The 10,765-nt window shown below is 34.8% G+C and overlaps 1 long non-coding RNA gene across 1 annotated transcript in view; it reads right to left on the bottom strand.

Moving 5' to 3' along the window:
- Positions 1-1,472: 1,472 nt before the first annotated feature.
- The window catches only part of LOC106149917, a 20,480-nt gene continuing 11,187 nt past the window's right edge, over positions 1,473-10,765 (bottom strand). The window contains exon 3 of the long non-coding RNA XR_001236382.1: positions 1,473-1,708. This is a non-coding gene — a long non-coding RNA (uncharacterized LOC106149917). The remainder of the gene's footprint in view (positions 1,709-10,765) is intronic.

Raw genomic sequence — 10,765 nt, forward strand, 5'->3', positions numbered from 1 at the left:
ATTTAACTCTTCACACAATTTTATTGACTTTGAAAGCATCTATTTCAATAGTAAGCAAAATGCGAAGGTATATACATATATATCTACATGTATATATAATAATCTTACCTATACATAAAAACATATGAATGCAGATAGGAAAAAGCAAAAGAATGCATAGATATGAATCATGCTTATTTCCACATGTAGAAAATTATAGATGATTCTTGCCTTCTTATTACACAGTTCTATGGTGAACATGCCTTGCTTTTATAATCAGGGAAAAGGTAGCAAAAATATTTAACACTTATAAATGATAAAGAGTTAACTTCTTGATTAAAAATTATTCCAGTTGCTAATGCTGCATCCACTAAGGTATGATTGGTCTCTGATGTGTAGAGCTATCAGAAGTTCAGATACAATGTAATATTCTCCTGCCTCCTGAATTCCTTTTCTTTCTGCCTTATGCTGGAGATAAAGAATAAAATGTGTGTTTCTCATTGGGAAGTTGGCATTTGAATGAGATTGCCACTTTTTTTTTAGCTTAAAGAAGATAAAAGGAGTTATCAAGTAATGTTTTCTTTCACCTAAAGATGTTAGTCCCACTCTAACAATTGGAATTGATTGAACTCTGGTGCTTGTAAATTTAAAAGCCTAACACAGGGGATCTACTTGCTCTGAATTTTACAAGTCAATAGATAAAATCAAAAGAAAAACTTATTACAGGGCACCTGAATGTTTATCTCTTTGGTAAGATTAAACACTTGCAAGCAAGCATTTTGAACTGAAAGCTTCAATAATAATACCATGAGTCTGTATCGGATGGTAAGAATTTGCATAAAACTATAAGGATAGAACAAACACAAAGAAAAATATGTTTTTGTAAAAAATTAAGCTTCTGATTCATATTCCCAATTATATTTTGTTTCATTCATGTAGACTAAAGTACTCTATCTTGACTTTTGATAACATTTTGTATTGCCTATGGAATGTAGTAGCACATGAAACAAATAGATCTTTGATATTTGAATGAGTGGTCTTGCTCAACGGAAGCCTATGAACCAGTGAATCAGTCAAGAAGTAACATTAAATAGCCTTATGTCTCATAAGCTAAACAACTGCCAATTAATTAATTTCCTATTTAGTCCTGAAGTTTTCACATCTAAGTTTTGATTACATTTGGATTTCAGTGTTTTACTAAGATTAATCAAACTGGAAAAAAACTTAAAGGATCATATTTATAAAGAAGCAGTGCTTTTGCTAAAAAGTTCGTCATTAGGGTCCAATCAATAGACTGAGAAGTCTTTGATGTGTGAATCATTGCTTTAAAGACTGGTCATGGGACCCTTGCCCAATTTGTTGCACACCAATAGTTACACAAAATACAGTGAAATCTAAGTAATAGAATGTTGGGAAAATGAAAATGAAGACATAGAAAGCAGAAATACACTTTTTATTATTAGTTCCAGTAGATGTCCTGTTATTGTCACATTTTTCTAAACATTATAATTTCTTTCTCTTTATCCCTGTGCTTATCTTTCCATGAACCAGTAATAGGCAGTTCTCAGACCCACTCCTCTATGCAGACTCCATTTGGAACAATGCTGCTGTAGATTTCTCTGTTCTTTTCTGAGTTCCATGTTGCTGTTTATCCTCAGCTGGGAATGTGATTAGGGAGTGGAATGAAGCTGGCTTCATTAACCTCACTGCTACCTCCACTTGAAGAGGCCTGCAGAAAATAATCACATTCACATGGGACAGATCTCTTACCTGCAGTGTCCTATGCAATTGCTGAGTGTCTATAACACCATGGCATATATACTCAAGGTTCAGCTGGCTGTAGTTTCATCCACTCCAACACTGGGAGCCTGAGGATCCTAGGAAGACCCTACCAAGCTGAGGCAGGAAAAATATTTCTAAATATTTTATAAAGATAGGGATGAGTCAGTAACTCCTGCACTGCATATGACAGCCATGGTCATAACAAGGGAGTTATTTAAAAATTGTAAAAGCACCTACTAGTGCTGACACTGAGTCCCTCCTGTGGCTCATAAAGACAGCTTATTCTCATTCATCAAATTTGTCCCAGTTTATGTTTTTTTAGTTTTTGAATTATTTTTATTTATTTATTTTTTCTGGTACCAGGAGTAGAACTCATGACCTCACACTTACCAGGCAGGCACTGTGCCGCTGACCTAAATCCCCAGCCCTTAGTCCCAGTTTAAAACAGTGATTTTTTTTCAGGTCTGCTCTTGATTTAGAATTCAACATTTTGTTCAGCTCCATATCAAAGCCTTTTCTCTCCCTTATCATTGGTTGATTCTAACACCCAGGGAATGGATGTAAGTCACAGTAAGATTCTTTAGAGAAAAGGTAAGGTCAAAATGAATGATTTTTTTTTTATTTTTATGGAAAAAAGGAAAAAAGTCATAACAAAATAATAGACAAATAACAATAGCTAACACTCTGTGTACTGTTATCTTTAAAGTAGTTACTCATTGTACAAGATTTGGGCATAAAATATTCTTCCATGATATTAGCACAAAACTTTCTTTTCAATGCACTAAGAGAAACTAGAAGTGTAACTGTATTGTATTTTCTCCCTTTTCCTGTTTTTCTTGTCCCATCTTCCCCATAATAGATGTGCTCTCTTTTTGAAAAATTTCTTCCCATTTCACAATATCTATTGTATGTACATTTTGGACCTTATTTACTCTTTCAGTTTCTCACACCAGGGAGATAATATGATATTTACACATGTGAGTCTGATTATTTCACTTATGAGTATGGTCTCAAGTTGCATCCATTAACCTATAAAAGTCTCGTTTATCCTTCTTTATGGCTGAGTGTACTCCATTTTAGAAAAATACCACATCTTTTTTTTATCCATTCCTCAGCTGATGAACATTTGGGTTGTTTCCAAGATTTAGCTGTTACAAACTGTACTGTATAAACATGGGTGCACAAATATCACTGTGGAATGATACTTATAATTCTCCTGGGAAGATACCCAAAAAGGAAATAGCTGGTTTGAAAGGGACCAGTAATCCTAGTATTTTGAGGAATCTCCACATTTATTTCTACAGTGGTTGCACAAGTCTGCACTCCCACCAACAGTGGAGAAGTGTTTCTTTTTCCCCACAGCATTTGTTGTTAGTTGATTTCTTGATGATAGCCATTCTTTCTGGGGTGAGATGGAATCTCAGTGTTGTTTTAATTTGCATTTCTCAAATGATGAGTAATGCTCAACAGTTTTGTATATATATATATATATATATATATATATATATATACATACTTGCCATTTTTATTTCTTCATCTGAGAAGTTTGTATTCATCTCAGATACCCATTTTTGGATTGGGTCTTTGAATGTAGGGGAGCTGATTGTTTTCTTTTTTTTTTTGTCTTTTTGAGACAGGGTCTTGCTATGCAGTTCAGGCTGGACTTGAGCTCACTTTGCAGCCCAGGCTGGTCTCCAACTTGCAACACTCCTTCTGCCTCAGCCTCTCAAGTGCTGGGATCACAGGCATGCACCATCACACCCAGCTTTCAATTCTTTATATGTTAGAGATAGAAGTTCTTTGTCTGAGGGTTAAATTTTTTTCCCAGTCTGTGGGTTGTCTTTTCACTCCATTGGTGATTTCTTTTGTTGTTGTTGTTGCTATTTTTCCAGTACCAGGAATCAAACTCGTGACCTCACGCTTGCCGGGCAGGTACTGTGCTAAATGCCCAGCCCCTGGTGATTTCTTTTGATGTGCAAAAGCTTTTCAATAAGATGAGATCCGGTTGTGGATTCTTTGAAGTATTTCCCATGCAATCTGGGTTCTTTTCATGAACTCTCTGGCTATACCTATGTCTTCAAGATTGTTATCCACTTTCTCTTCTAGTAGATTTAGTGTTCCTGTTTTAATATTTAAATCTTTGTTCCAGTTTTATTTTAGTTTACCGCATTGTGAACAAAAATGGTCTGGTTTTAATCTTTGGCACGTGGAAAACCAGTTTTTCCAACACCACTTATTAAAAAGGCTATCTCTCTTCCAGTGAACACATTTGGCTCCTTTGACGAAGATAAGGTGGCTGAGTGTGTTTGTAGTCTGCAGTTTTCTACATCTTCTAAGCTGTTCCACTAATCCCCAGGTATGATTTTTTGCCAGTATCATGCTGATTTTATCACAGTAGCTTTGTAATATAATTTCAAGTCAGAGAGAGTGATGTTCTCCACCTTGCCTTTGTTGCTCAGGATTGCCTTTTCTATTCTAGGTCTCTATCTGGTTGATAATATCCCTTAGTTATTGTGGGCTGCTCAGGCTCACAATGATCCAAACGAGTGGACAGGGAAGGCTTAAATAAATGAGATAATTGAAATGATTTCAGGGCCCCAGAAGGTTCTATACCCTCTAACAGAATTCATGGTTCTCTGGGTTAAGACAAAGATATTTTCTGGTCAGCCCATATTTATTAGGTTTTCAAACAAAGGAGGGGAATATTGAAGAAAATGCAGGAATCATATCAGGACCTTGGGAGAATTTTCCCAAGTAGTACATTTAAATTATGCCAATCAGGAGAACTACCTTATCTTTAGGTTGGCACTGATTGTAGCAGCGTGGAGCCTGCAGCTGCAGTCTCCTTTTAGTTAATTGGGGTTGGAGCCAGACGTCCTTAGCTGTGGCTTTATCTTGTCCTTTGAGGCATCACAGCTTCACAGGCCAATAGAGACCTCAGCGGTGATCAGAGACACAGAGATTTACTTACTATGAGTCTGTTTCTCGTCTCCAGACAAGGTGCCTAAGCTTTGGACAACTCATAAGTAAACATGGAAAGCCAACTGGTTAACATTAAATTCTACTCAGAGCCACTTCATAGTGATCTCCATCAGGTCTCTTCTGTTTCCAAATGAATTTTATGAATGTTTTCTCTTATTCTGTGAGGTATGCTAATGGTATTTTGATTGGGATTGCATTAAATCTGTACAACAATTTTGGGAATATAGCCATTGTCACTATGCTGGCTCTTCCTATTCATAAGCAAGGGATATTTTTCCATTTTCTGATATCATTTTTCATTTCCTTTTTCAGAGCACTGTAATTTTTAATGTAGAGATTATTTACTTCTTTTGTTGGATTGATTCCTAAGTATTTAATTTTTTTGGATGCTATTGTGAAAGGTACGGTTTCCCTAATTTCTCTCTCAGTGAGTTTGTTGTTTGTGTACAAGAATGCTATTGATTTTTGAGTGTGACTTTGTATCCAGCTACACTACTGAATCTGGTTATGAAATCTATTTTGGTGGAGTTTTTGGGATCTTCTATGCACAGTATCATATCATCCGTAAATAACAATAATTTCACTTCTTCCTTTCCTACCTTTTTTCCTTTTATATCTTTCTTTTGTCTAACTGTTCTGGCTAGTGTTTTCAGAACTATATTGAATAGCGGTGGTGACAGTGGACATCCTTACCTTTTTCCTGGTTTTAGAGTGAAAACTTCCAGTTTTTGATCATTTAGTATGATGTTAGCCATTTGTTTGTCATAGACGGCTTTTATCAGATTGAGATAAAGCCTCTATATTCTGATTTTTCTGTAGATTTTTTTTTTTTTTTTTTACCATGAATGGGTATTAGACTTTGTCAAATGCTTTTTCTGCATCTACTGAGTTGATCATGTGGTTTTTGTCTTTGGTTCTGGTAATATGGTGTATTATATTTATTGATTTGCTAATGTTGAGCCACCTCTGCATCCCTGGTCATGATGTATAATCTTCTTGATGATTTGCTGCATTCAGTTTGCCACTATCTTATTGAGGATTTTTTGTCTATGTTCTTTACAGTATTGGCCTGTAGTTTTCTTTTATGGCTGTGTTCTTCTCTGGTTATTGTATCAGGGTAATAATTACTTCTGGGAGTGATTTTGGAAGTATTGCTTCCCTTTCAGTTTCATTAAAGAGTTTCAACATTAGTGGCATTAGTTCTCTAAATATTTTTTGTAAAATTCAACAGTGAAATCATCAGAGCCTGGGCTTTTCTTTGTAAATTTTTAATTATATTTTTAATTTCATTGACTGATATCAGATTATTTAGAGTATTTATATCTTCTTGATTCAGTTTTGGCAGTTTGTATGTGTCAAGGAATTTGTCCATTTCTTCTGCATTTTCCATTTTACTAGAGTGCGCTTTCTTGAGGTAGGTATTGATGCTCTTCTGGATTCCTGCAGGATCTGTTGGGCTTTCCCAATTCTCATTCCTAATTGCTTGAATTTGGGTCTTTAAATTTTCTCTTTTTGGAGAAATTGGCTAATGGTTTATCAATTTTATTTATTCTTTTGAAGAACCAACTTTTTGATTCATTGATGCTTTTTATTGTTTCCTTAGTCTCTGCTGCATTAATTTCTGCTCTTACCTTTATAATTTCCTCCCTCATATGAGCTTTGCATATAATTTGGTTTTTGCTTTCTAGAAGTTTGAGGTTCAACATTACATTGTTTATCTGAGTTCATTTTGTTTTCCTGATGTGTGAGTTCATAGCTATAAATTTCCCTGATGGGACGGCTTTCAGAGCATTCTTTAAGTTCTGGTGTATTGTAGCAGCATTATCATTTAATTTTAGATACTATTTAATTTCTTCTTATTTTCCTCTGTGACAAATTGGTTGTTCAGAAGGGTATTGTTTAATTTCCATGTGTTTAAGTAATTTTTGTGATTTCTTTTTCTGTTGATTTCCAGTTTCATTGCACTATGGTCAGAGAATATACATGGGATGATTTCAATTCCTCTGCATTTACTTAAGCATATTTTATTGGCCAATATATTGTCTATTTTGGAGAATGTCCCATGTGCCATTGAGAAGAATGTGTATTCTGATGTTGTGGGTTGGAACTTCTACTAAATACATTTGTTCACAGATTTGCTTTAATTCTGATACTTCTTTGTTGATGTTTTTTGTCTGGTTGATCTATGTATTTGTGAGAGTGGGGTATTAAAGTCCATAATTAGTGCTTATTTGATTTTTCTTGTGTGTTAATCTTTGTTTTGTGTCTTTGGGTGCATCAGTATTTGGGTATATTCATGATTGTTGTCTCTTATTCTTGGAGTTTCTCTTAACAAATATTTAGTGACCTTTTTCTTGTCTCTTCTTATCAGTCTTGGCTTAAAGTTCTGAAGTTTGCATTATCTGCAAATAGAATAGCTACCCATGGTTTCCTCTGAGTTCCTGTGGCCTGGAGTATTATTTTCCATCCTTTGAGTTTCAGTTTATGAATTTCTTTTTGAGTTAAATGTGTTTCTTAATGCAGCATATTTTTGGATCTTCATTCTTGATCCATCCTGCCAGACTTTTTCTTTTGACTGGTGAGCTGAGAAAGTTTACATTTATGGTTATGATTGTATTGATATGTATTACGTATGTATTGTATTGTATTACAACTGATATGTATTGGCTTATCTTTTCCATGTTATTTTCCTATTGTTGGTTCCCTGTCATTCACATTCACTTAATGACTTGCTCTGTCTGGTGGCTTCTTTCTACTGGTGTTCCTGTGCTTGTGGTCTTCATTTTCTCTTTCTAATATATCCTTCAGAGCATTCTGAAGAGTTGGTTTGGTGGTCATGAACTTCTTCAGTTGTTTTTTGTCATGGAATTATTTTACTTCTCCATTTATTTTGAAAGATAGTTTTGAGGGATACATCAATCTGGGTTGAAGGTTGTTTTCTCCTAGGGCTTAAAATACCTCACTCAAAGCTGTCCTTGGTTTAAGGGTTTGTGTTGACAAGTCTGCTGTGATTCTGATGAGTTTTCCTTTATAGGTGATTTGTTTCTTTTTTCTAGCCACTTTTAATATTCTGTTCTTGTGCTGAATTTTTAGAATCTTTTTTATTATGAAACTGTTACTTAAAGGATGCTTTGGGAGGTTTCAAATGCATTATGGGCATTTCCATTATTTCTTATGAAAAAAATACTCTTGGCTTACAACTAACTTGAGCTGAAACCAGCCCTTGTGAATGAATTGTGTTCATAAGTCAAGGCTCCACTGTACAATGCAAAGAGGAAAACCCAGCTGCCTTTCACTGCCAATTAGCTTTCCACAAATATGAAAATCTAAATCCAACTTCCAAGGAAGGACATGCCCTAATGGAACATTTCATTAGTCAGTCAGCCCCAGATACTTGGCAAAAATTGCAAAAACTTCTGATAGGTTCCAAGATCCCTTAGAACCAGTTGTTGAACATAACTTTTTCTGTGTTTAGGCTGAAAGTATCTAGAACCCATTGTTAAGTTTAATCCTATTTTGTAGCTAATACTGTAAATCATTAGAACTTTAACAGATAGTTACAAAGCTTACAAGAAGACATAAAGTGAGGAAATAGGAGGAAAACAAATCCAGTTTGTACAGTAGACTTGAACTAAGAAGAATAGTGATCAAGTTAATTAAAGAAAGTCAATATTTAGATGAACCAAGCTTAGTTATTCTAGAAAGATATATCAAGCAAATACTTGAGAGTCCCTTCTTGTAAACCAATATGAATTACCATTTAGGAGAGTGTACACAATTCATTAATTCCCAGACCAAGAATTAGTTTAGTAACAGCTTTAGAATTTCAAAGTTATGGGGCTGAGGATTTAGCTCAGTGGCACAGTGACTTCCTGGCAAGCGCAAGGTCGTGAGTTTGATTCCCAGTACTGGAAAAAAAAAAAAAAAAAAAAAAAAAAAAAACCAAAAAACCCAAAACCAAAACCAAAAAAACCCAAAAACCAGAATTTCAAAGTTATACAAAGAAAAGTTAAATTTTTGAATACAGTGTGCAAAAATTAATGTCTATTTTACCAACTAAGAACATATGAGCAAGACTGTCTCTAAGGACCAAGAAGAATATGGTTTTTGCCAGATATAAGGCTATAAGCAATACACAAGAGAGCAATTTAGCAAAACAATTGAGTTACTTTTACACCATGTTAAAACAGCAACCATGGCTGACTATATTCTATGAAGACAATTACTTTTTCAAAAATAAGGCAAATCACACATAATAATAGTTTATGTAACCAGAATTATAAAGCAAAACTTTAAACACATAAGTAAATATGAACTTCCTAAGACATAATTTTTTTAAACATTTAAAATCTAAAAGGCAGTAGAGAACACAAGAAATTAGAGAAATGCAAAATCTCTCTTTTTAAAGTTTTGTTGTAATTTTTGCTAAGAACAGGCTGATATCATAAGTCTTATAGATGCTAACATTATCCATATGTATTACATTTTTAACTTTCAAAATTTTTTAGAACAAACTCTTTCTAATTAGAAATGCTTTACCCAGAAGATACACTGTTAACATATTTGATAAGTTTAAAACAATAAATAACCCCCCCACATGTAGGTTATTGGCAGTTTTAAAAATCATATTAATATTCATGTTTTTGTCCCAAACTGGAATGTCATATATAAATGTAATTACTATACATCTATAAAAGAACACATAGCATACTTGAGGCAGGAAAAACCCAAAATCTTTGTTTTTAAAGTTCATAAGGATTTTTTTATAAAGACAATGTGATTTTTTTCTAAAAATACATTTTAGGTACTTAATTTAAGCACAGACTAGACAGTAAAATAATATCAGTCTACCCAGAGAAGCAAGAAAAACTTTTTTAACATCTTTTAAAACTATTAGCATTAGGCTACATAATCAAAACCCTTAACAGACCAAGAAAGTTATAGCTATTAACCTTACATATCAAAAGACCTAAAAAATTTGACTGTTAGAATATTGAATGAGTTGTGCTTATGCAAATTAATTTTAAGATATTTTTAAATGATGACATCTTTGACACTTTTTTAAAGCTCATTTTAACTTAAGGGCCTATAGTTTGATGAAGCTTTCTATCTTCAGATATTTATTGTCCCGCTAGAATATTCTGAAACTCAGGGATCAGATATTTTTTGATCTTATATGTGTCACATAGATACCTATATCAACAATCTATGCAATAACATTTAATAGACTCAAATACATTATCATTTATAAATTTAAAGAAGCAAAGAATATATTAATTTATACTTAGCAAATGTCTTTTAGTATTTTAACTTAATTATGAATAACTCAGATATTTTACTCACATATCCACATAATTTAATTTTTAACAATTTTACCTTGCCCACAAAGAGTAAAACATCTAACAAATACAAGTTTGTGTTCCAAAACAATATTTTTGCAGAGGAAAGAAATTCTTAAAATCGTAGTGAAGTTCCTAGAAATTGTATATATATGTGGTCCAGCAGAATGCTATTTTTTTTTGGTTGTTTGAGGCAGGGTCTCCCTATGCAGTTCAGGGTGCCCTTGAAGTCACTATGTAGGTCAGACTGGCATTGAACTCATTGTGATCCTCCTGCCTCAGCCTCCTGAGTGCTGGGATTACAGATATGTGGCATCATGTCTGGCTCTAGAATGCTATCAAAAAATCTTTGAAGGGTTTTCTGGGGCTTTTAAACTTGCATACTAAAGGGCCCCTGGTGCACAGGGAGCCACGGGCTGGGAGCACCAGTCTTCTGACCAGCAGCTCGCTCCCTGCCTCATAAGCCCCTGGAGGGAGGGCCTCCGGTGCATGGGGAGCCATGGGCGGGGAGCGCCTGTCTTCTGGCTGGCTCACTTCCTGCCTTGTAGGCCCCCAGAGGGAGGGCCCCTGGCACATGGGGAGCCATGCAGCGGTGAGCGCTATGGCGCCCCCGCCTTCAGGCCGGCCGCCGCTGCTCAATTGAGAACTATCATGACACAGAGAAACAATGACACAATTGGCCC

The sequence above is a fragment of the Chinchilla lanigera genome, unplaced genomic scaffold (genome assembly GCF_000276665.1).
Source record: "Chinchilla lanigera isolate Chin_1 unplaced genomic scaffold, ChiLan1.0 scaffold00056, whole genome shotgun sequence".
Classification (NCBI taxonomy): Eukaryota; Metazoa; Chordata; class Mammalia; order Rodentia; family Chinchillidae; genus Chinchilla; species Chinchilla lanigera.